Genomic DNA, 26,909 nt, shown 5'->3' with positions numbered 1-26,909 from the left:
TTTTTTTTCCCCTAAACATCTTTTATTTACTCACCGCTTTGCTTGTCACCGATGGAGTTTAAATGCCAGAGCTAATTTTTAGTCTGGTCCCTAGTTCAGTGACATAGAACTTCAGTTGCCTCCTATGTAAAAATAGAACACTAATGCATACTGTACTCATTTTCAACGGCTGCCCTAACAAAGTACCACGCATTGGGTGGCTTAAAACAATAGAAATTTATTGTCTGACAGTTCTGGAGGCTAGAAGTCCACAGTCAAGGTGCTGGCAGGGCCATGCTCCCTCTTCCTAGCTTCGGGTGGTGGCCATCAATCCTGGGTGTTGCTTGCCTTGCAGTTGCCTCACTCCACCGTCTGCCTCTGGTATTACATGGTGCTCTCTCTTGTGTCTGCCCCAGTTCCCCTTTTCTTATTAAGGACATCAGTCATATGGAATTAAGCACCCACCCTACTCCAGCATGACCTCATTTTATCAATAGTTAACATTTATCTACAACAACCCTATTTCCAAATAAGGTCACATTCTGAAATACTAGGAGTTAGGACTCCACCTATCTTTTTTTGGAACTCAATTCAACTCATAACACATGCCTTTTAGGTCACTCCCTTCTGTCTTCCTCAGTACACACCATACATATCTTATATGCCTCAGTTATAGCACTTGTCATTGTTTAGAATAAACTATTATTGACATGTAGCATACATACAGATGAAAACATACAAACTACAAATGTACATCTTGAGGAACGATCACAAAATTAACACACACGTTACCATCACCCAGATAAAAAAGAGGACATTACCAGCACCCCAGAACCCTCCTCATGCCCCCTCCGAGTTACATTCCTTCCTAACCAAAGGTAGTCACCATCCTGATTTCTAATATTATAGATTTGTTTTGCCTGTTTTTGAAGTTTACATGATTAGAATGATTCTGTTCCTATTCTGTCTTTTGTGTCGTTTATTTGATAGTATGTTTGTGGGTTAATGCAAATTGTCAGTGTAGCAATCCTTTATTTTCTTTTCTGCATAGTAGTCCATTGTATGACTATATCATATTTATTTATCCATTACACCGTTGATAAACATTTAGGTTGTTTTAAGTTTGCACTCTTACAAATAATGTTGTCAAGGACTTTCTTACATACATCTTTGATACATGGAGGTATGCATTTCTGTTTTGTATATCTGTAGGAGTAAATAGCTGGATCTTAGGTTTTACATATGTTTGGCTTGAGTACGTTACTGTCAAACAAGTTTTCAATGTTTGTAGCAATTTATATTTCCTTCAGAGGCATACATTTGTCTATTCTCGTGCCAAAAACAGTAGCATATAAAAGTTTCAGTTGCTCCAGATTCTTTTGTGGTACCCAATATGGGATACTATCAGTTTGTTAAGTTATAACTATTCTTTGGGTATGTAATGGTATTTTACACAGATACTGGTTTTAATTTAAACTGCCTCATTGACTAATGTTTTCATGTTTATTGGCCATTTGAATATCTGCTTTTTTGATGTGCCTCTTCTGACATTTCACCCCTATATTTACCTACTGAATTGTCTACATTAAAAAAATTACTTTGTAGCCAATCTTTCTATATTCTGGATATATACTTTTTCAGTTGTGTGTATTGTAGGTATCTTCTCCCAACCTGTAGCTTGAATTTTTTTTTTTTGTAGCTTGAATTTTGTTTGTCATAATGACATCCTTTTATATACATCTTTTGTTCAATTTATTCCTAGGTATTTGATTTTTATGCTATTTCAAATGATTATGTTGCTGTTATTTTTTCTTTTTTTAAAATTGTAGTTGATTTACAATTGTTAGTTTACATTAGATTTACAATTGTTAGTTTACTAACAATTTACAATTGTTAGTTGTGTTAGTTTCTGGTATACAGCAAAGTGATTCAGTTATACACACACACACACATATATATATATATATATTCTTTTTCATTTTTTTTTCCACTATAGTTTATTATAGGATATTGAGTATAGTTCCCTGTGCTATACAATAGGACCTTGTTGTTTATCCATTCTATATATAATAGTTTGCATCTGCTAGTCCCAAACTCCCAATCCAACCCTCCCACTGCTACTTGGCAACAACAAGTCTGTTCTCTGTGTCTGTGAGTCTGTTTCTGTCTCATACATAAGTTCATTTGTGTCATTTTTTAGATTCCACATATAAGTGATATCATATGGTATTTGTCTTTCTCTTTCTGACTTACTTTGCTTAGTATGATAATCTCTAGGTCCATCCATGTAGCTGCAAATGGCGTTATTTCATTCTTTTTTATAGCTGAGTAATATTCCACTGTATATGTATATACAACATCTTCTTTATCCACTCATCTGTCGATGGACATTTAGGTTGTTTCCATGTCTTGGCTATTGTAAGTAGTGTTGCTATGAACATAGGGGTGCATGTATCTTTTCAAATTAGAGTTTTGTCCTGATGTATGCCCAGGAGTGGGATTGCTGGATCATATGGCAACTCTATTTTTAGTTTTTCGAGGATGATTCGCAGTTCTAATGTCAAAGTATCAATCTTTCTTTTATATTTGGTGTTCTTTGGATTCTATTTAAGAAATCTTTGCTTACCCCAAAGTCACGAAGACATTCTAAATTATCTTCTGAAAACATTGTCTTAGTTTTTGCATTTAGAGCTACAATCCCCCTGAAATTAATTTTTATGTACAGTATGATATAAGAATCAAGACTCATCCCCCACCCACCCCAACCCATGACTATCCAATTAACCCAACACCATTTACTGGAAAAAAAAAAAAAAAAGTCTATTCCTCATTACTCTGTAGTGCCATCTTTGTCAACACTCCACGTATCCATATATATAAGGTCTGTTTCTAGAATCTGTTTGATTGCTTTTTCTAACTATGCTTGCACTAAAGCACATCGTCTTCATTCCTGAAGGTTTATGATAAGACTTGATATCCAGTAATATAAACCCTCTAACTTTGTTCTCTTTAAGGGTCATCTTGGCTGTTCTGGCCTTTTTGCATTTTCATGTAAATTTTCTTATCAGATTGTCAATATTATTATTATTATTTATTTTTTTGGCTACACCACGTGGCCTGAGGGATCTTAGTTCCCTGACCAGGGATCAAACCCAGGCCATGGCAGTGAAAACGCTGAGTCCTAATCACTGGTCCACCAGGGAATTCCCCAGATTGTCAATTTTATTATTATTATTTTTCTTTTTTGCGGTACGCGGGCCTCTCACCGTTGTGGCCTCTCCCGTTGCGGAGCACAGGCTCCGGATGTGCAGGTCCAGCGGCCATGGCCCACGGGCCCAGCAGCTCCGCAGCATGTGGGATCTTCCCGGACCGGGGCACGAAACCGTGTCCCCCGCATCGGCAGGCGGACTCTCAACCACTGCGCCACCAAGGAAGCCCCGGATTGTCAATTTTAACAAAAAAAAATCCTCTGGCATTTTGATTGTGATTGCCTTGGGTCTATAGATTGTTACGGGGTGCCTTGATTCTTCCACAACATTGAGTCTTTCGACTCATGAACATGAACCTTCCATTTTTTTTAAAGGTGTCCTTTAATTTTTCAATAATGTTAAATATTTTTTTGTAGAAATCTTGCAGCTTTCATTAGATTCCTTCCTAGATGATTGATGCCTTTGAAGCTATTTAAATTTTTTTGCTTTTTTAAAAAACTTTTTTTAAGAGCAGTTTTAGATTCACAGCAAAATTAAGAGAAAGATACAGAGATTTCTCTTACGCACCCTGCCCCTAAGTATGCGTAGCCTCCTGCATTATCAACATCCTCCACGAGAGTGGTATATTTGTTACAACTGATGGACCTACATATCATAATCACCCAAAGCCCATAGTTTACAGTAGGGTTCGCTCTTCGTGTTGTACGTTCTATGGGTTTGGACAAATGTATAATGACATGTATCCATCATCTTAGTATCATAAAGAGTATTTTCACTGTCCCCCTGCCACCTCCCGCAAATCCTCTGTGCTCACCTATGCATCCCTCTCCACTGTATTCCCCTCCTGCCCCCCACGACCCCTGGCAACCACTGATTTTTTTTTTTTTTTTACTGTCTTCATAGTATTTCCTTTTCCAGAATATCATATTATCATACAGTTAGATCTGTTCTCAGGTTGACTTCTTTCACTTAATAGTATGCATTTAAAGTTCCCCCATGTCTTTTCATGGCTTGATAGCTCATTTCTTCTTAGTGCTAAATAATATTCCATTGTCTGTACCACAGTTTATCCATTAACCTACTGAAGATAGATATCTTGATTGCTTCCACATTTTGTCAGTTATGAATGAAACTGCTGTAAACATCTGTGTGCAGATTTTTGTATGGATATAAGTTTTCAACTCCTTTGGATAAATACCAAGGGCAAATTGTATTACTGTATTTAAATTTTTTTATTTTATACAATTTATTATTGTATACTGATCTCATATCCAGCAATCTTGCTAAATCTGTTCATTAGTTCTAATAGTTTTCTAGAGACCAGTTGGCTTTCCATATGTGATCTTGTCCTATATGAATAATGATATTCATATTTCCAATCCACTTATTTTTTTGTCTTTCCTTATTACATTGGCTGGGGGCCTCTGGTACAATATTAAATAGAATTGTTGGTAGTGAATATCTCTGTCTTATTCCTGTTCTCAAGAATTAAGCTTCCAGTCTTTTGCTTCAAATGCCATGTTTGCTATAATTTTTTATTGACACCTATGATCAGATTAGGGAAGTTTCTTTCTATTCCTGATTTGCTAAGATATTTTATTATGAATAATTTTGAAAATTTTATCAGATGCTCTTTTTGCATCTATTGAGACAACCACATGATTTTTCACCTTTGTTCTGTTGATGTAGTGAATTTGCATTGACTGCATTAAAGTATTAAACCAACTTTGCATTCTTGAAGTAAACGTAACTGAGCCTTGATGTAGTCTTTTATATCTAGCCAAAATAATCTTTGCTAATATTTGTTTAAGGTTTTTTTGTCTATGTGTTTGGGTGAAATTAGCTTGTAATTTTCCTTTCTTAGAATATTTCTGACAGATTTGAGTATGAAGCTTATGCTGGCCTCAAAATAAATTGAAAAATATTATTTATTTTACTAGTCTTTGAAGAGTTTGTGTGAGATTGGTGTTATTTCTTTCCTTAAATATCTTGAAGACTTCACTAGCTAATCAATGTGTGCCTGGAAGATTGTTTTGTTAACTTGTTATTTTGGAATGATTTTAGACTTACAAAAAATTTGTGAAAACAGTGCAGATAGTTCCTGTATACCAATAGTTCTTAACTGGGGGTGATTTTGCCCCTCCAGAGGACATTTGCAAATATATGAAGACATTTTACTTGGTCACAATTTGGGAGCGGAGGGAGGTAGTGCTAATGGCATCTGATGGGTAGAGGCCAGGGGTGCTGCTAAACCTACAGTACACAAGACTGGCCCTCATGACAAAGAATTTTCCAGCCCACGGTGCCAGTAGTGCTGATACTGAGAAACCTTGAATGAGGTCATTCATATCGGCTCTTCAGACTCATATTTCAGGTACAAGAACTAGAAAACAAGCTTGTATTAGAAAAATTGAACTATAAATTATTTTAGTCGGATATTATGATCATTATGTATGTATATATATCATGGATGTTTTATTGCATATAGATGTCCCAGTTCATTCAGGAAAACACAAACCATTCTAGATATTTTAATAGTAAGGGCTTTAGTACAGTGAATTGATGCTTATAAAATCATCGAAGCGGGAGGGGCAGTGAGAGTCAAGGGAGAGCGGGTGCTACCTTTCAGACACTCAGAAAGTAGAGAATAGGATAACAGTTGCCAGTGATCTCAGCTGCCCATAACACTGAACTGGGTGATTTGCAGAAGTTCATCCAAAAGCTTTTGCGAACTTCGCATCTGCCTCTTGCCGGTGCATCTGCCTTCTTGAGAGGAGAAATGCTAGTTTATACTTCTCTTCCATCTTCCTAATGGCCTATAAATTGGAACCTTATTGGCAAGGAATTCTTGGCAATGTCATTATCCTTCCAGCCCCTTAAAGAGGAAAGGATAGAAAGGGGTGAGGACAGTGCTGAGTTAACAGCAGACAGTATGGTACCGTCCAACCATTGGGTTACGCAACATTCTTACACCCCCTCGTGTCCATATTTATCTTCCATACAAAAGTAATAACAAAGCATCCCATTTCTGCCTAATATGATGCAGTTATCACTTCTTCAAACAAAAACATCCACCCTCTTCCCCCAAAAGTGAAGTTTCAGCGTTCCATGAGTCACTAGCTATATCCGGGTAATAATCATTCTTTTCTAATACAATCACAATCATCCTTTGATATGTAACTGCAAATTAAAATGTTAATATTCACCATTATGACTTATATAGAAGAGTAGTAAAAGGGAGAGAGAGAGAAAAAATTATACTCTGGCTATGGGAGAAACAGTATTATAGATTGTTGCTGGTTTAGAGCATATACCATATTTTGTATGAGGGCATGTCAGCCCCTCATCTTGTTGTCACTGAACCTGAACTGAGTTGAATTTATTCAGCTATAATTGAATCTTCCACAGGCCATTCTACTGTTCTGTACTGCCAGCTGCTTTGTGTTGATGGGATACATGGTAAAATAAGCGAATCCTGTGGGTACGATCACTTCTTTTACTGTAAAATGGAATCCATTGTCAGAAGCTGTGTTGCGTGAGATACCACGGTGGTAAATCGTCATTTGGAAGTTTGTCCGTGGTGTTGCTAGCAGAAGAGCTGTGGCCAGGGAAAGCATACAACTATCCAGTATAAGTATCTATTCCAGTGAAAACAAATTACTGCCCTTCCCATGATGATTTCTAAAGAAATCAACCTGTTACCCTGTGGATAACTGTACCCTCAAAGGAATTGTGCCATGTCAGGAGCTCAGCATTTATTTATGTTAACAGTTGGGCCTTCACACTGGCTTAGATAGATGAACCTTAGTGAGGAACACGCATGTCGGTGATCCCAGCAAAACCTCGGTGTGTGCCATCTGCCCACCTTACTTGAACTTGCGGAGCAAATACTTGAATGGCCATGGAAAGAGGCTACTAATGACCTACAGAACAGGACATCTTGATCACCTAATTATTGAAAGCTGCCTCAGCAATGAATGGTCTATGAATTCACTTGAGACTCAGATGTCCTCGTACACTGTGTCCATTGTGCGAAGTTGATCCCTAGACCTCCTTGTCACCAGTTTTCCAATCTTGTTCCCTCTAAGTGCCTGACAATGTGGCCAAAGTGTTAGCCCCTGCCCGCGAATCTAAATAGGTCTGTATAGATCTGGTGATCTCTCTTTCTGGGCAAACTGAACAACTAGATGCACTGCTTATATGAGATGAATGCTCCCAGTGGGAGTGTCCCTTTTCCTCATTGTCATTCAGGGCTACCCTGAGTGCAGCTATTAACGCTACAGCTATCCACTTCTGGCTGATAGCAATTTATTGTGTATCATCATCTGCAAACTAGTTCCGCGTTTTTCCTTCCTTAACTAACTGGTGATAGGGATGAGTTAAAGGAGAGCTGACAATTCATCAGGAGTAGGTGCCACTCCTAGCTGCTCAAGCTAAACATTGAAAACAGAAGCTCTGCTACATTTACCCTTATCAGTAAATTCCTACCTGGTCTAGTGCTCTTAAAATCCAGTCTCAGCTTTTTGTTCATATAAATTGGCAAAATATTGCAATCCTTTTGATGACCTTCCTGGGTCAGTCCTTGTACACATCCCCATAGAGCAAGGATTAGCAAACTCTGGCTTGTGAGATGACAACCTGTTTTTGTCAATAAAGTTTTATCAGAATACTATGATGCCCATTTTTTAACATATTGTTTATATCTGCTTTTGCAACAACAGTGTTGAATAGTTGTAACGGAGATTCTATGGCCTGCAAGCCTAAAATATTTTCTATGCAGCTCTTTAAAGAAAAAATGCCAATCCCTGCCCTAGATTACAATAGAATATAACTCTAGTTTTATATCTAGAAGCAATGAGAGATGGTGGAGGTGCATTTGAGGAGAATCAGGATCTGCTTTAAGGGAAAAAATTGTGGGGTCTTCAGGCCTGGGAGGAAGGAAGTGCTAATTTCACTGGAACAGAAGAATGCAGATGTTCAGGCTTCTCAGTTCATTGGAATGCACACGTAAATATAATCATTTCAGTATTCAGGATCTCACTCCTTTTCAATTAACATCCAAAGTTTCACATAAGAGACTTGACAAGGAAGTGACTGCTGTTTATATTGTAATTCTGCAATCTTCAGTATAATAATTTAAATGTTTTGGGTTTTTTGTTTGTTTGTTTTTTTGGACATATCAACCCCTGAAGCTACAAAAGATAAGAGACTTTTTCAAGGGATTCCTAGAAGTTCTATGGTTCTCTCTTGGTACTTTGACCCAAGATTTTAAAGCCCTAATCTTGTCATTTTACTTCTTTTTAAAAAAATTATTGTTTATTTAGGTAACATTGGCTTATAACATTATATGTTTCATGTGTACAACATTATATTTCTACTTCCGTGTACCCTACAGCGTGCTCACCACCCAAAATTTAGTTTTCATTCATCACCATACATTTGATCCCCTTTGCCCATTTTGCCCCGTCCTCTCTGGTGACCACTACTGTGTCGTCTGTATCTATGTATTTGCTTTTGCTTGGTTTAGTTTGTTAATTTATTTTGGTTTTTTTTCTTTGTTTGTTTTTTAGATTCTACATATAAAAGAAATCATGCAGTATTTGTCTTTCTCTGTCTGACTTATTTCTCTTAGCGTAATACCTTGAGGTTCATTTTTGTTGTCCAAATGGTAAGATTTCATCTTTTTTTATGGCTGAGTAGCATTCCATTGTACATATATACCACATCTTTTTTTATCTATTCATCCACTGATGGGCCCTTAGGTTTTTTCCATATTTTGGCTCTTGTTAATAATGCTGTGCTGAACATAGGGGTGCATATATCTTTTCTAATTAGTGTTTTCATATTTTTTGGATAAATACCCATAAATGGGATAGCTGGATCATACAGTAGTTAGTTCCATTTTTAATTTTTTGAGGAACCTCCATACTGTTCTCCATAGTGGCTGTACCAATTTACATTCCCACCAACAGTGTAGTTGGGTTCCCTTTTCTCCACATCCTTGTCGCCATTTGTTATTTCTTACCTTTTTGATAATAGCCATTCTAACATGTGGAGGTTATATCTCATTGTGGTTTTAATTTGCATGTCCCTCATAATTAGTGATGTTGAACACCTTTTCATGTGCCTGTTGACCATCTGTATGTCTTCTTTGGGAAAATGTCTCTTCAACTCCTCTGCCCGTTTTAAAATCAGGTGTTTTTTTTTACGTTGTTGAGTTGTATAAGTTCTTTACATATTTTGGATATTAACTCCTTATTGGATATATCATTTGCAAATATTTCTCCTATTCAGTAGGTTGTCTTTTCATTTTGTTAATGGTTTTCTTTGCTGTACAGGAGAGTTTTAGTTTGATGTAATCCCATTTAGTTTAATGTTTATTTTTGGGTTTGTTTCTCTTGCCTGAGGAGACATATCAAAAAAAAAATGTTTCTAAGACTGATGTCAAGAGCATACTGCCTATGTTTTCTCTAGAAGTTTTATGGTTTCAGGTCTTACATTTATGTCCTTAATCCATTTAAAATTTATTTTTGTATCTGGTGTGTGAAAGTAGTCCAGTTAGATTTTTTTTGCATGTGGCTGTTCAGTTTTCCCAATACTATTTATTGAAGAGGCTGTCATTTCCCCATTGTATGATGCCTCCTTTGTCATAGATTAATTGCTCATATAAGTGTGGGTTCAATTCTGGCTCTCTTACTCTGTTCCATTGATTTATGTGTCCGTTTTTGTGCCAGTACCATATTGTTTTGATTACTCTGGCTTTTTAATATAGTTTGACATCAGGGAGCATGATACTTTGCAGCTTTTTTCTTCCTTCTCAAGATTATTTGGGGTCTTTTGTGTTTCCATACAAATTTTAGAATTATTTGTTCTAGTTCTGTGAAAAATGCCATTGGTATTTTGATAGGGATTACACTGAATCTGTACATTGCCTTGGGGAATATGGTCATTTTACTGACATTAATTCTTCCAATCTATGAGCACGGTATATCTTTCCATCTATTTGTGTCATCTACAGTTTCTTTCATGAATGTCTTATAGTTTTCCAAGTATAGGTCTTTTACCACCTTGGTTAGATTTATTCCTAGGTACTCTATCCTTTTTGATGCAATGTAAATGAGATTTAAAAAAAAAATCTCTTCCTTATAGTTTGTTGTTAGTGTATAGAAATGCAACAGATTTCTGTATGTTAATTTTGTATCCTGCAACTTTCCTGAGTTTATTTATTATTTTTAATAGATTTTTTGAGGCATCTTTAGGATTTTCATGTATAGTATCCTGTCATCTGCAAACAGTGATGGTTTTACTTCTTCCTTTCTAATTTGATGTCTCTAATTTTGTCTCCTTTTCTGGTTGAAAGTCTAGGACTTCCAATACCATGTTGGAACAAAAGTGGTGAGAGTGGGCATCCTTGTCTTCTTCCTGATCTTAGCTTTTAGCTTTTGACAGTTGAATATGATATCAGCTGTGGGCTTGTCATATATGGTCATATATGGTCTTTACTGTGTTGAGGTATGTTCCCTCTATACCCATTTTGTTGAGAGGTTTTATCAATATAATAAATGGACATTGAATTTTGTCAAAAGCTTTTTCTATTGAGATGATCATATGATTTTTATTTTTCAATTTGTTAATGTGGTGTATCACATTGATTGATTTGCAAATATTGAACCATACTTGCACCCCTGGGTTAAATCCCAGTTGATCATGGTGAATGACCCTTTTAATGTATTATTGAATTTGGTTTGCTAATATTTTGTTGAGGATTTGTGCACCTGTGTTCATCGGTGATATTGGCCTGAAATTTTCTTCTTTTGTTGTGCTTTTGTCTGGTTTTGGTATACAGGTGATGCTGGCTTTATTGTGTTATGTCAATTTCGCCCTTTATGTTTGTTAATACTTGCTGTATGTATTTAGGTGATCCCTAGGTTGGGTGCATATATATTTACAATTGTATATACTGATCCCTTTATCATTATGTAATGTCTTTGTCACTTATTATAGTCTTTGTTTGAAAGTCTATTTTGTCTAAGTATTGCTACCCCAGCTTTCATTTTGTTTCCATTTGCATGGATACCTTTTTCCATCCCCCCCACTTTCAGTATGTGTGTTTCTGTACATCTCAAGCAAGTTTCTTGTAGGCAGCATACATATGGGTGTTGTTTTTGTATCCATTCAGTCACTCTGTGTTTTGATTGGAGCATTTGGTCCATTTACATTTAAAGTAATTATTGATATGTATGTACTTATTACCATTTTGTTAACTGTTTTCTGTTTGTTTTGTATTCCTTTTTTCTTCTTATGTTCTTTTCCCTTGTGATCTGATGACTGTCTTTAGTGTTATGTTTGGATTCCTCTTTCTTTTTTTGTGTGTATCTACTATATGTTGGTTTGTGGTTACCATGTGTTTTATATACAAGAAAAATTTTTTAAGTTGATCTCTTAAATTCAAATGCATTAAGAAAAACCCTGCATGTTTACTCTCCGCGCCCCCCCCCAAGTTTAATGTTTTTGACTTCATATTTTACATCTTTTTGTTTTGTGTATATCTTAACTACTTAATGTGGCTGTAGATGATTTTACTACTTTTGTCTTTTAATTTTTATTTTAACCTTTAAACTTTAAAAGTGGCTCATCTACTACATTTACCATATATTTGCCTTTACCAATGAGATTTTTCCTTTTGTAATTTTCATATTTCATATTTCTAGTTGTAGTCTTTTCTTGTCCACTTAGAGAAGTCCCTTTAACATTTCTTGTAAAGCCAACTTAGTGGTGCTGGACTCTCAGCTTTTGCTTGCCTGTAAAACTCTTATCTCTCCTTCATCTGAATGATAGCCTTGACAAGTATTCTTGGCTGTAGGTTTTTTCCTTTCATCACTCTAATTATATCATGTCACTCCCTTCTGACCTGCAGAGTTTCTACTGAAACTTTCTACTGAAAGTCAGTGATAGTCTTATGGGAGTTCCCTTGTATGTAACTGGTTGCTTTTCCCTTACTGCTTTTAAGATTCTCTTTTGATCTTTAAGTTTTGCAATTTTAATTACAGTGTGTCTTGGTGCATTCCTTTTGGGATTGATCTTGTTTGGAATTCTTTGTGCTTCCTGGACCTGGATGCCTGTTTCCATTCCCAGGATAGGAAAGTTTTCAGCTTTTATCTTTTCAAATAAATTCTCTGCCCCTTTCTCTCTCTCTTTTGCTTCTGGGACCCCTGTAATGTGAATGTTAGTATGCTTGATGGTGTCATAGCAGTCTCTTAAACTATTCTCATTTAGAACAATTTCTTCTTCTTTTTTCTGCTTCGCTTGGGTAATTTCGACTACTCTGTCTTCCAGTTCACTGATTTGTTCCCCTGTATCATCTAATCTGTTGATTCCTTCTAGTGTAATTTTTCAGTCATTGTACTCTTCAGCTCTGTTTGGTTCTTCTTGTTTATATTTTCTAAGTCTTTGTAAAACTTCTCACTGTGTACATCTTTTCCTCTCCCAGGTTTGTTGAACATCTTTATGATTATTATCCTGAACTCTTTATTGGGTAGATTGCTTATCTTCACTTTGCTTAGTTCTTCTGGGATTTTATCTGGTTCGTTTGTTTGCAACATATTCCTGTGTTGCCTCATTTCACCTGATTCTCTGTGTTTATTTGTAGGTATTGCATAGGTTGGTTACATTTCCTGATCTTGGAGAAGTGGGTTTATGCAGGAGATGTCCTATGGGGTCCAGCAGCACACACCCTTCTGGTCCCTTGAGCTATGTGCTCTAGGAGCACCCCCTGTGTGCCCTTCTGTTGTGGTGGAGCCAACTACTATGGACACACTGGTAAGTGAGGCTGGTCCCTGGCCCAGTTGGCTGCCAACCCTGCCTGGTTTGGAGCCTGCCAGCTGCGGGTGGATGGGGCCAGGTCTTGGGGTGGCTGGCTGTGCGGCCTGGGGGTGTCTCAGTGCTGGTGCCAGCTGTCTGGTGGGTAGGGAATCCCCTGGCACTAAGGCTAGAGGGAGGGCTCCAAAGTGGCACTTGCCAGCACCAAGGTCCTTGTGGTGGAGTGACCTCCCCGAAATGTCTGCCTCCAGCATCTGTGTCCCCACGGGGAGTCCCAGCTGCCTCCTCTTTCTCCAGGAAGCTCTCCAAGATCAGCAAGTGGGTCTGACCTAGGCATCTTTCAAATAACTGCCTCCATACTGGGTCTCGGAGCATGTGAGTTTTTAGCCTTTTAAGAGTGGAGTCTCTGCTCCTTACAGCTCTCCAACTCTCCCACACGCAAGCCTTCAAAGCTAGATGTTCTGGGGGCTCCTCTTCCTGATGAAGGGCCTCAGCTTGTCCTGGATATTCAACTTCTGCAGTTACAGTCACTCCTGGTGCTACCAGTCCCCCAGCACACTGCTGCCTCGTGACAAGTTGAGGATCTTGGGCGTGAGGGGCAGGCTGTCTACCCCCAGCCCCTGGCCACTGCACCTAGTCCCCACTCATCACCCACTGACCCACTCATTGCTCCGAAGCTGGTCCAGGCCTTTCTGCCCTGTTTTAAATGAATTGAATATTCTCTGGAATTCCATTTTACCTTCTCTAGCTATTCCTATTTGAGGAATTTTTTTAGTGGTGTTTTAAAGATTGCAATATACATCTTTGACTTACCATAGTTTATTTTATTTTATTTTTTTGCGGTACACGGGCCTCTCACTGTTGTGGCCTCTCCCATTGTGGAGCACAGGCTCCGGACATGCAGGCTCAGCAGCCATGGCTCCGCAGCATGTGGGATCTTTCCGGACCGGGGCATGAACCCGTGTCCCCTGCATCGGCAGGCGGACTCTCAACCACTGCACCACCAGGGAAGCCCTACCATAGTTTATTTTTAAATAGTATTATACTACTTTGTGAGCAGTATAAGAACCTTACAACAATATGGTTCTATTTATCTCCTCTTCCTTTGTGCTCTGTCGTGTGTTTTACTTCTACATATGCTATAAACACCACAAAACATTGTTATTGTTTTTGCTTTAAGTAGCCCATAGTCTCTTAAAGCAGTTTAGATATAAGTGTATGTCTATCTCTTAAACATAATGAAATCGGTCTTTTTTTATTTACCCACATACTTTTCTTGTGTTCTTCATTCCTTCCTTCAGCTCTAAATTTCCATTCCACATCATTTCTCTTTAGCCTGAGTAACTCTTTTAGCATTTCTTGTAGTGCGGCTCTTCTGGAGATGAAATTGCTTCACTTTGGTCAATCTGAAAATGTCTTTATTTTACGTTTGCTTTTGCAGGATATATTTTGCTGCATGTAGAATTCTAGGTTGTCTTTTTCTTCTTCAAGTGCTTAAAGTTGTCTTTTCACTGTCTCTGGTCCACCTTGTTTCTAATAAGAAGTCAGCAATCATTCTTGTTGTTTCCTTGTATGTAATATATAATGGCTGCTGTTGAGATTTCCTCTTTATCTTGGTTTTCGGCAGTTTGAGTCTGATGTGCCTAGGTGTGTGGTGTTGTGTGTGTGTGTGTGTGTGTGTGCGCGCGCATGCACACACATGCTCAGAGTTTGCTAATCGAAACCTTTAAAAAATTTTGGAAAATTCTCAGCCATTATCTCTTCAATGGTTTCTTCGGCCCCATTCTCTCTCCTTTTCCTGTCATACTCTAATTATTACATCTGTGTGTCCCACAGATCTCAGATACTTTATTGTATTTTCTCTCATTTTTATTTTTTCATTTCAGTTTATATAATTTCTTTAACTTTATAGATCTTTTTCTTCCTTGGTGTCCAGGCTGCTTCTGATTCCGTCAAATAAATTCTTCTCTTATAATAGCATATTTTTCATTTCTAGCACTTCCTCATGATCCGTTTTTATCATTTCCATCTCTCTGCTGACATTCCCCATATGTTTGTGAAAGTTCTCCGGCTTTTCTAGTAGGTCCTCTAACACGTTTTTGTGGTTATTTTAAAGTCCCTCTCTCATAATTCCGATATCTGATTCATCTCCCAGTCTGCTTCTTTCCGCCCATGATCATGGGGTCCATTTCCTTGCTTCTTTGTGTGTCTCATAGTCTTCAGCGTACATTGGACATAGTGTATAAAAGAGCATTAGCGGCTGAAATAAATGATATTTCCTCCAGAAAATCGCTCATCCCTGATTCTGTCAGGAGGCTAAGAATCCCTGGCCCTGTAGAAGCGCCAAATAAGCACCAGTGAGACATCAGATGTTTCTTTGTTAATCTACAGCTTTCTGAACCATGAGTGATGTCTCTCTCTGCTTAACAGTCTGAATCTAGCTTTTCAAGTCACTGGAAGTATCTCTTTGCCCTTCAGTTCCATCCCTACCTTTATGTACCTAAGGAGATCTCCCTATGCTCTACTGTCCTGCTTTCGGTCTGGCAGTTACTGCTTTGCACTCAGTAAAAGCCCAAGTGCTGCAGAGAGATTTCTCATCTCCTCTTTCCGCCTTGCTACTTCTCTGCAATGGGCCACTGTCTCAACTCGGAAGAGGTCTGAGCACCTTATATGGGATCTCTCTAAGCTCTTTTGCTCTCCTTTCAGCCTTCAGCATACTATCTATGTGCCCTTGATGAAGGCCTGTGGGAAAGAGTGGCAGGTAGGTGATACTCTTTCCGTGGCCGGGTTCCTTGGGATTCTAATGCATCATGGAAGCTCACATGCGGTCTTTATAAATTCATTAAAATATGGCTGGTTTCTCTTTATCACCTACTATGAAGTATTCTGTCCTCTTGCAGTTGCTCTGCTAGAATGAAAACACCTATAGGTCTCTACTCTTAAAGAAAGGCCTCTTTACTTTCTAGATTTTCATTTGGTTAGATTTAGTTCTATCCTCAGATCTCTGGTGGGTTTAAAAAATTATGATTTTGTAGCTTATCTGGTTTGTTGTTATTGTTAGGGTGGTAGCAACTACCCTTGTGACTTGAACTGAGAAGGCCTCGGCTTTTAATGGCCTCTAATGAATAGGAGACAAAGTCTGGATCCAAAGAAGGGTGGGAAGTAGAATCCAAGATTCTAGCATAAGCCAGAACTCTAAGAAGGGTTGATGTAGAAAATAATGTTTCAAAGGGAGGTTTGTCTGTTTGCATGTGGCTCTAGGATAAGCAGGGAAAGAAAGATCAAAAGAGAAAGAAAGAGAGAAAGAAGGAAAGAACGAAGGAAGGAAGGAAGGAAGGAAGGAAAGGAAGGAAGGAAGGAAGGAAGGAAGAAGGAAGGAAGGAAGGAAGGAAGGAAGAAAGAAAAAGAAAAGAAAGAAAGAAAGGAAGGAAGGAAGGAAGGAAGGAAGAAAGAAAGAAAGAAAGAAAAGAAAGTAAGCTCACACTCGTGCTGATTTGGAGACATAATTCATGCTACCTACATGGTCTGAATACCAGATGCCTGGCACTAGTGGGTCAAATCTTCCCTGTGTAATTCATGTGAAACATTGATTTCAGCTCTTCCTATGCCTAGGATAGTCATGACCTACGGTCCTGAAGTACACAGCTGTTCCAAATCACTCGATGCTGGACATCCTAACTGATGTTTTTGCCGTTCACGCATCACCTGGGCCCTCTCATCATTTTACAGAGGAAGGGACTCAAGTGTGTCAGTACAGGAGAGAAAGTAAAGAAGATCTGCACACCATGGTTCCTTAAGATTGAGGGCAGGCTGCACGCTGATATAAGCTACCCTGCCAGTTTCATGGGTGTCATCAACATGGACAAGAGTGGTGGGAATTTCCATCTGATCTGTGACCCAAGTTGTTCATCAGGTTGTGCCCGAGGAGGCCAAGTATAAGTTCTGTGAAGTGAGGAAGATCTTTGTGGGCACCATCCAGATGGACATCTTCTGGATTGATTTGGACCTTGGCCAAATCAATTAGCCATTTCATCAAGTTCTGCTAACCCATGTACATTGATGGGGAGTGCTAACCTGGGACAGATTGATGGTATCACCAACACACACACATACACACACACACAGAAAGAGAGAGAACCTGACTCTTGACCTGAGTCATGTGTAGGAAGCCAATGGCAATAGCTTTGCCACCAGCCTTTCCCAACATATTCATCATTGGAGAAAACAGCAAACAATGCATTTCCCTGCACCAAAGAAAGAGTACTTGCCTCAGTATTGCTGAAGACAGAGACAAAGACAACAGAGCAATGGGTGGGATGATTTCCAGAGGAGAGAAGTAGAGAGTTTCTTTGGCTAATTAAAGATGTATTAGCATGGAGGAGAAAACAGAAACAAAACATTATTTTCAGAGAATTACCACCAAAGGAGCATGCACTCACAATTAAAAAAAAAAAATTACTAAAACACATAAAGAAACAAGCCCAAATAAACAAAAGTCAGCAGAAAAAAATATAAGAAACTAAAGTGTCAGACTCCCAAGATTGATATTGGAATTATTAGACTACACAGCAAGAACATTTAATCTATCTACGTTTTAGCTGCATGAATGAAAATGAGAATCTTAAAATCATAGCGCTGAATGAAAATAAAAGCAAGTCCCAAATCAGTAAAACAGGTAAATGAATTTTAATCTATTTATACCACACAATATCATAGAGCAGTTTTAAAAAATGCACTAGAAATATGCATATCAAGATGGGGGAATCTCAGAAATAGATGAGTGAGAAAAACGTTAAAAAATACATATGAATTCTTTATATAAGTTTCAAGACCTGTAAAAATTAAATATTATATTATTTAGGGATACGTAATAAAACTTTTTTAAAGTAGCTAGTAATTTATAATTCAGAATGCTGGTTTCGTATGGATGAAAAGGGGAGGGAGAAGCTCAGAGAGGGGGCATGGTGGGCTTAAAAGATTTATTAGGTTGTGTTTTATTTCTTAAGCCAGGAGGTTTAACGTAGAGGTATTTGTTTTTAGTAACATCACTTAAGTGTATGAGTACCGTTTATTCATTATTTTGTATGAATGAATTATTTTTTTAAAAGCTCAAATAAATCTTGTGTTAAGGTCAGTGGCCTAAATCCTTGCTAGGAAGACCTCACTGAATAAAAAAACCATTCTCTTTCTTGGAAGACAAAATATCAAATAGGTCCATCTAGTGGTGAATTAGAGAATCTCAAATACAGGGATACTCCAGCTGAAGGAATACCCTGGGATGTAAGGCGTTTACTCAAAAATAGCCCATTCAGTGAACATTGGGGTGCATGTATCTTTTTTTTTGGCCACACCGCGCGGCATGCGGGAACTTAGTTCCCCGACCAGGGATCAAACCTGCACCCCCTGCGTTGGAAGCACGGAATCTTAACCACTGCACCACCAGGGAAGTCCCTGTATCTTTTTGAATTACGTTTTTTCCCAGATATTAAAAAAAAAATAGCCCAGGGCTTCCCTGGTGGCGCACTGGTTGAGAGTCTGCCTGCCGATGCAGGGGGCACGGGTTCGTGCCCCGGTCGGGGAAGATCCCACATGCTGTGGAGCGGCTGGGCCCGTGAGCCATGGCCGCTGAGCCTGCGCGTCCGGAGCCTGTGCTCCGCAACGGGAGAGGCCACAACAGTGAGAGGCCCTCATACTGCAAAAAAAAAAAAAAAAAAAAAAAAATAGCCCATTCAAAAACCACGTACACAAGTAGAAAAAAAAAATCTTGATTGATTGAGTAAAGAACTCTTTGTCTTCAGACGCATGGTAAAATTCTTTGGTTTGTCTCTAACTGGTTGAAAGACTAAAACTCAACCTCAGGTAATTTGTGAGACCCCAGCCTCCTTTATCTGCATCACTTTTGCCCCTTGTTGGCAGGTTTCCCCCCTCACTTCAGGTGCTGCGGTGCTTTCCTCCGGACCTCCTGTTAGTAACTGCATCTTTCCTGCCCGAGCATTGGATGACTCCTTCCTACCCTGTTCTTCACCTGAGCTCAGTGCTGCTCTCACCTCTGCTTTAGAGCCATGGCGTATACTCAGGCAGCTATTCAAGATTTAGGTCCCTCTATACATACGAACATATCGTTAAATGAAATTGGGCAGAGGATGGAACTGCACGTAGCATGTGTTCCCATTCATATTTTTTAAAAGGATGTATATGTTGTCACGTATATAGAATATCTGGGGAAGGACATACAAGAAACTGATAAACCTTTAGGGAAGGGCACTCTGGGGAAATTAAGTGAGAAAGAAACTTACATTTGGTTTTTTACTATTTATTGATGCTGATTGAGTTTTGTTACAATGTGCATGTATGACTTCATACAAATTTTAAAGAGAAAATAGTGTGTTCTATATATTTAGATGCTATCACACTGATAAATAAGCTTCCTACAGATAAAAGAGCATTGATGCTTTCTAATGGATGTTATATCTTAGTGGTTATAAATCAACGCTGTGGTATAAGGCAGCCTTAGATTGTCAGGGGAATGGTCTTGCCTGGATTGAAAGAATCTGTCTTGCATGTCTTTGGATATATTCATTGCCCTTAATACTTAGCTGCACCTTTAGCTTTAAATGGTTTATCTGACAACTGACATGTTTTTCCAATTAGGTTGAAAAAAATCAGTTTAGGCGATTTATTGACATTCGAGCCTTGATACTTTATAAATTGCCTGAAATCTAACAGCATTTCTGACCTGCACTTGACCTTTGCACGATCTGCTTCGGACTCTAATTGGAAGAAACACTGTAATTCCTTTTGTATAGCAAACTCCCAAATGAACATGCAGTCAAGTGTCACTTCAGCAAAAGCATGAGTGTTTCCTGAGCAGATCTTTTGTAGTGGATGGCATGCTTGTTTCCTCAGCATTTCTTCTCCCTTCCCATTGTGTGGCAGCAGTGAGCTTTGAGGAAGTGAGCTGAGCTCCATTGATGGGCTCTGGTCAGGAAGCCAGGGATTACTTCAAGGACCTAGCCCTACCGTTGTGTGAGGGGATGTAAACTGGCCCCCAAAGGCTGAAGATAAAGACTTTCCATTTGTTGTTTTAGGGAGAGGCAATTTCTCTCATCTGCTGGATGTAAATAAAGAAGTCAGCGGGCCTTACTGTAACCAGCAGCTGTCCTACAACCCAGAGGGGAACCAGTCACCAGTTGTAGAATGATACAAACCCTGTGGTTACAGAGCAAAGAGATAGAAAGAACCTATGTTCTTGATGACACAAGTGAGTTGCTCAAACAACCAACCCTGGAGGCTGACCCATCTCTGGACTTTGTGTAAATGCCAGCTGGTCAATTTTTTAGTGTTTGAGTCAAATGCTCTTGGTTGATTTTTCTATTTCTTCCAACTGGAAGCATCGTGGAGCATATTTCAATAGAACAGTAAGAAAAACCCTCAATATATAAATTACACAATGTCTAAGCTAGATCTTGAATACCCTTCTCCAGATGAATTTCTTGAATATTTTAATTATAGAAGTGTAGATATATTTTAGAGTATGGATGTTCATAAGAAGGATTGGATTTTACATTCTCGTATTAGTATGGTAGAGTGTCTTTATCTGTTCAGGCTGCTAGAACAGAATACCATAGACTGTGTGGCTTAAGCAACAAACATGTATTTCTCATGGTTCTGGAGGCTGGAAGTCCAACTTGTCAGCATGGTCAAGTTCTTGGTGAGAGCCTTCTTCCTGGTTTACAATGGCCACCTTTTTGCGGTATCCTCTCATGGCAGAGAGAGAGAGATAATCTCTCTCAAGTTTCTTTTTATAAGAGCACTAATCTCATTCATGAGAGCTCCATCCTCATGACCTAATTACTTCCCAAAGGCCCTACCTCCAAATATCATCACAGTGGGGATTAGGGCTTCAACATATGAATTTGGGAAAGACAAACTTTCAGTGCATAGAATAGAGTATAACATGAATAGTATTAAACACTAATCTAGATAAATCTTCTATTGTTAGAGACAGAGAAAGACCCCTAGATTAACCATTAAGCAAATAAGCACATGTTCAGGTGTTTTAGTTCATTTGTGCTGTTATGACAAAAATACCAGAAAGTGGTTGGCTTATAAACAACAAACATTTATTTCTCACAGTTCTGGAGGCTGGGAAGTCCAGGATCAAGGCTCCGGCAGATTCATTGTCTGGTGAGACAGACATGGAAGACATTCACTTCCTGGTTTGTAGATGGCCATCTTTTTTTGCTGTATCCTCACACAGAGAAAGAGGTAAGGGATCTCTCTGGGGCCTTTTATATAAGGACACTAATTCCATTCATGAGGGCTCCACCCTCATGACTTAATCACCTCCCTCCAAATCACTCCTTTTAATATCATCACATTAGGGTTTAACATATGAATTTGGGGAGGGGCACAAATACCCAGTCTATAGCATTAGGGCACTAGAGAAAGAGGGGCATCACAGGGCTCTTTCAAATTTTAATAAAATCAATCTTATATCAGGTTTCATTATGTCCTGATCCTTAATTTAGAAACTAACACTGTGGCTCAGAAGCTACATATAAGTTCGTTGGCTTTTTACTTAACGTATCTATCTACTCTGCTGATTGTAGACTGTAAACTCCTAATTCAATTCCTTTCATGGTTTTAGATACATTGAAATTTTCCATTTTTCCTTAAGTCAGTTTTAGTCAGTAACATTTGTGTTTGCAGGAAATTGTCTGTGTTTTCTAACTTAATGGCAGAAAGTTGTCCACAATATTTTTTTATTTTAAAAATCCCTGGTGTACTTGTTATATCCTTTTTTATTCCAACAATTTTCTACTTTCTCCCTGACTTTTTCTTTACCAGTCATGATGTCAGGGATTTTATTTTCTCTCACTTTACTAGTCTTACTAAGCAACCATCTTTTTTTTTTTTTAATTTATAAATTTATTTATTTATTTAATTTATTTATTTTCGTTGCTGCATGTGGGCTTTCTCTAGCTGTGCTGAGCTGGGGCTACTCTTCGTTGTGGTGTGCGGGCTTCTCATTGAGGTGGCTTCTCTTGTGGAGCACAGGCTCTAGGCACGCAGGCTTCAGTAGCTGTGGGACACAAACGCAGTAGTTGTGGTGCATGGGCTTCGTTGCTCCGTGGCATGTGGGATCTTCCCGGACCAGGGCTCAAACCCATGTACCCTGCATTGGGAGGCAGATTCTTAACCACTGTGCCACCAGGGAAGTCCCACTAAGCAACCATCTTGATGATGGTAAATAATCAAAAAAAAAAAAGAGAACAAAAAGGAGAGAGAAGAAAGTAAGGAAAAGGGACTATTCATTCCATATATTAGAATGCATTTTAAATCTAGCACTGATATAAAAACAGAAATTTCAAATAGTATGGCAAAGTGGAAAATCTATAAATATGTGAAATTATGCATAAAAATTTAATATATAATGAGTATCATAAATGAGATTAATATGTGTGTATATATATTTGTGTGTGTGTAAGTATATGCATATAATATATACACTTTGTAAACCTCATCAGTAAAGTACATGAACAGTCCAATTACACAAGAGGAAAATCAACTAATAAACATTTTTAAATCTAATATTGGTAATCATAGTAACACAAATCTAAACAGCAATAAAATACCAATTACATCTATAAATAAGAAAAAGGTAAAAAAGCAAGTGTAATATTTATTTAGGTGTGTCGCCAAGATAATTTTTTTTTTTTTTTTTTTTTTTTGCGGTACGCGGGCCTCTCACTGTTGTGACCTCGCCCGTTGCGGAGCACAGGCTCCGGACATGCAGTCTCAGCGGCCATGGCTCACGGGCCTAGCTGCTCCGCGGCATGTGGGATCTTCCCGGGCCGGGGCACGAACCCGTGTCCCCTGCATCGGCAGGCGGACTCTCAACCACTGCACCACCAGGGAAGCCCAAATCATAATTTTTAAGCTCAACATTTTTAAGAATTAATCTTTAATTCATTGTGAATCCCTGTTTGACAATATGCATTAAAAATCCATAGAAATTCATATCCTTTGTTCTAATGAAGCATATCATAAGGATTTATCTTAAAATAATTCAAAATGTAAGACTATATTCATGATGATGTTTACCACAGCGTTAAATTATAAAGTTGAAATTGGAAAAAACTTAAAATGTTCAATGATAAATGCAGTGATTAGGAAAAGCATCATCTATAAACTGGGTTAAACATGATGTGCTTCTTAAAAATTAAAAAAGTAAAGTTTGGTGTGTGTGTATCACCATTTATTGAGCACTGGCTATGAACCAGATACTTTATATATACTTATTTCCAAAGCTCATATTCACTTTACAAGTTAAGTATTTTTCATTCTCAGTTTAAAGAATCTGGGTCCGGTTGCTCTGTGAGATTAAGTCACTTATTCAAGGCAGCATAGCTAGTGAGTGATGGAGCTGGGCCTTGATCCCATGCCAGTACAGTGCCTGCCACACCCAGGGCCTGGTCAAAGGGGACAGGCCCGGCTCACAATTCCTGCTGAGGGAACAGCCTTTGGTAGCACATTCTGTACCATGTGGTTTCTGCATCTTTAGCCCACCCATCCCTCCTACCACCACCGAGGCTGGGGCCTCACCTAAGGGCAGCCAATCCAGAGTCAGGCTAGTAGCTCATGATATGGTCTGTCATGGAATGCTCTGCTAGAGAGGAGATGAATTATCTAAATTCTCACTCTTATTGGTTTGATTTTAGAAATAGGGAGCGAATCAGGCAGTTGTTGGGAAAAGAGGCTGGGAGAATGTTAGACAAGCCAGAGGGCTTTTAGTGATGCTCTCAAGAACACTGCTAACTAGGTGAGACAGAACTAGACTGCTAGATCGCCCATGCCAGAAAGACTGAGGTGGGTTTAACTCAGGCAGAAAAAAGCAATCAAAATATGAAGTAAAGGGAAGTAGTTGTCGACCACACTAAATTCTGCAAACATTGCCTGTATCTGCATAATCGTATTCGTTACATACTCTAGTCCCTTCATGGTCTTGTCCCTTCTGCAGGCCCGTGTCTTAACTCCACCTAAGCCAACAGTTCATGTGTCTAGGGGTGTACTGTGCTGGTGATCAGTGTGTCTAGGGGTGTACTGTGCTGGTGATCAGTGTTGCCTTGCAGCGCCAGATTCACCCTTTCGCCTGAATGAATAAGTACATCACGCTGTCCCCTCCCTGGAAAGTATTTTCACTTGTCTAGCTTATTCCCTTGCATCCTACAAGACTTGGCTCAAGAGAAAGTACCTCTAAGGAGCTTCCCGTGATCTTCTCCATCAAACGGAATCCACATAAGCACGATTCCATGGAGACCCTCTTGGCTATATAACAGCTTCATATCAGGAGAAGTTAATCTGAGTAATGATCAGATATAAAATGAGCAGAAAACAGAAGAGAGGAGTAGGTAGCAGATGTTACAAGGACTGACAGGAACCAACCTAATACCAATCCCTAAATGTGCAAGAGGAAAGTGCTCCCTCAAGAAAGGGAGGCACTAGCAGGTGCAAACTAGTGTATATAGAACGGATAAACAACAAGGTCCTGCTGTATATACAGCACAGGGAACTATACTCAATATCCTGGGATAAACCGTAATGGAAAAGAATATAAAAAAGAATGTATATATATGTATAACTGAATTACTTTGCTGTACAGCAGAAATTAACACAACATTGGAAATTGACCATACCTCAATTTAAAAAATAAATTAAAAAAAAAAAGGGACCTCCTTGGTGGCGCAGTGGTTAAGAATCTGCCTGCCAATGCAGGGGATGTGGGTTCGAGCCCTGGTCCAGGAAGATCCCAGGTGCCGCGGGGCAACTAAGCCCGTGTGCCACAACTACCGAGCCTGCACTCTAGAGCCCGTGAGCCACAACTACTGAGCCCACGTGGCACAACTACTGAGGCCCGTGTGCCTAGAGCCTGTGCTCTGCAACGAGAGAAGCCACCACAATGGGAAGCCCGCGCACCGCAGCGAGGAGAAGCCCCCGCTCGCTGCAACTAGAGAAAGCCCACGCACAGCAACGAAGACCCAACGCAGCCAAAAACAAACAAACAAATAAATAAATAAGGGAGGCAGACACTTGGGTTAGAATCAGTCACATATCCTTATCTTACCTCCTGAGTTAAAGTAGATATATTTTAAGATATCTACATACATACATGTGTATGTGTATATATATTATTATACATATATATATATATGTGTATGTAATTGAAAGTTTGAAATCAACAGACTTTTTATCCATTTGTAACTGGGACAAAACTGATATGGTTCTAAATTAATGAGAATGACACACTATAATAGCAATTTGTGTTACAAACTGTCTGAGGCAACCATCTGTACTACACAAATAAATTTGCCTCTGAGGCTGCAAGGCAGCACTTGCCCAGAGTCCTACGGAGAATCCAGATGCAGATTTTCCTGGCTTACTGCCTTTGCTTTATCCATTTGGCTAACCAGTTCGTGCGCAAATTTATATGTAAAATTAAAAAGCCGGCTCAGGCCTCGAGAGTGAGGTGCAGAAATAATAACAGCAGTTTGTATTTACGTAAGTAGAATATTTATCCTAAGTGATCAGATCATATCAAAATGTTCTCTCATTCATTTACAGCCATTTATTCAAAGCAGAGAAAGTATAAATAAATATTTCAAAAGCATGATTTGGTGAGAAGTATACCCAGCAGTCCACATTGGTTTAAACCAGACATGGGTGTTGTGATTTGTATGTCCCTTAGGGAATGTTTCTTTAAATTCAGAAATGTTGCTTTTTACCAACTGATTGAGATCCCATAAAGTTGTATGTCTTCATCAACTGTGCCTAAGAGCTACGAAACACTAAGCTCAGAACTAGAAATAAACAAAACCGTAAGACTCGAACTTTGTAATCCAAGAAATTTACAGCTTAATTATTCTCCCCCCACCCAGCTTTATTGAGATATAATTGACATATAGTATGGTATAAGTTTAAGGTGCACAATGCGATGATACATGTATATATTGCAAAATGTTTACCACAGTAAGGTTAGTTAGCACATCCTTCACTTCACATAATTACCATTGTTGTGATTGTGAGAACATTTAAAATCTAACCTTATAGCAACTTTCAAGTGTACAATACAATGTTGTTAACTATAGTCACCATACTGTACATTAGCCGCCCCCCCGCAAACTTATTCCTCTTATAATTTGAAGTTTGTACCCTTTGGCCAACATCTCCTCTTCCCCCATCCCCAGCCCCTGGTAAGCATACTTCTACTCTTTGCTTCTATGAGTTCAGCCATTTTAGAGTTTACTATAAGTGAGATCATATAGCATTTGTCTTTCTCTGTCTACTTATTCTATTTAGCATAATGCCCTCAAAGTCCATTTATGTTGTCAAGAATGGCAAGAGTTCCCTTTTTTAAAGGCTGAATAAACACTCCACTGTGTGTATCTATATCTATCTATATCTAAATCTAGATTCATCCATTTATAGACACTTAGGTTGTTTCCATGTCTTGGCTATTGTGAATAATGATGCGGTAACACAGAACAGAGATTTCATTTCCTTTGGATTTCTACGCAGAAGTGGAATTGCTGGATCGTATGGTAGTTGTATTTTTAACTTTTTGAGGAAACTCCATACTGCTTTCCACAGTGGTTGCACCAATTTACATTTCATCAACACTGCACAAGGGCGCCCTTTCTTCACATCCTTGCCAACACATGTTATCTCTTATCTTTTCTGATAATGACCATTTTAACAGGTGTGAGGTGATATCTCACTGTGGTTTGGATTTGCATTTCTCTGATGATTAGTGATGTTGAGCACATTTTCATGTGCCTGTTGGTCATTTGTTTGTCTCATTTGGAAAAATATCTATTCAGGCCCGTTGCTCATTTTTTAATA

At 38.7% G+C, this 26,909-nt stretch overlaps 1 long non-coding RNA gene across 1 annotated transcript in view; it reads left to right on the top strand.

Annotated features, from left to right (window-relative positions):
- The window catches only part of LOC115843532 (uncharacterized), a 91,368-nt gene that overhangs the window by 9,760 nt on the left and 54,699 nt on the right, over positions 1–26,909 (top strand). Inside the window, exons 2-3 of the long non-coding RNA XR_004035798.2 lie at positions 12,838–13,007; positions 21,144–21,275. This is a non-coding gene — a long non-coding RNA (uncharacterized lncRNA). The remainder of the gene's footprint in view (positions 1–12,837; positions 13,008–21,143; positions 21,276–26,909) is intronic.

Source organism: Globicephala melas, chromosome 8 (genome assembly GCF_963455315.2).
Source record: "Globicephala melas chromosome 8, mGloMel1.2, whole genome shotgun sequence".
In the NCBI taxonomy this organism is placed as follows: Eukaryota; Metazoa; Chordata; class Mammalia; order Artiodactyla; family Delphinidae; genus Globicephala; species Globicephala melas.
The sequence above is the reverse complement of the archived record's forward strand: the minus strand, read 5'-3'. Positions and strand labels throughout refer to the sequence as shown.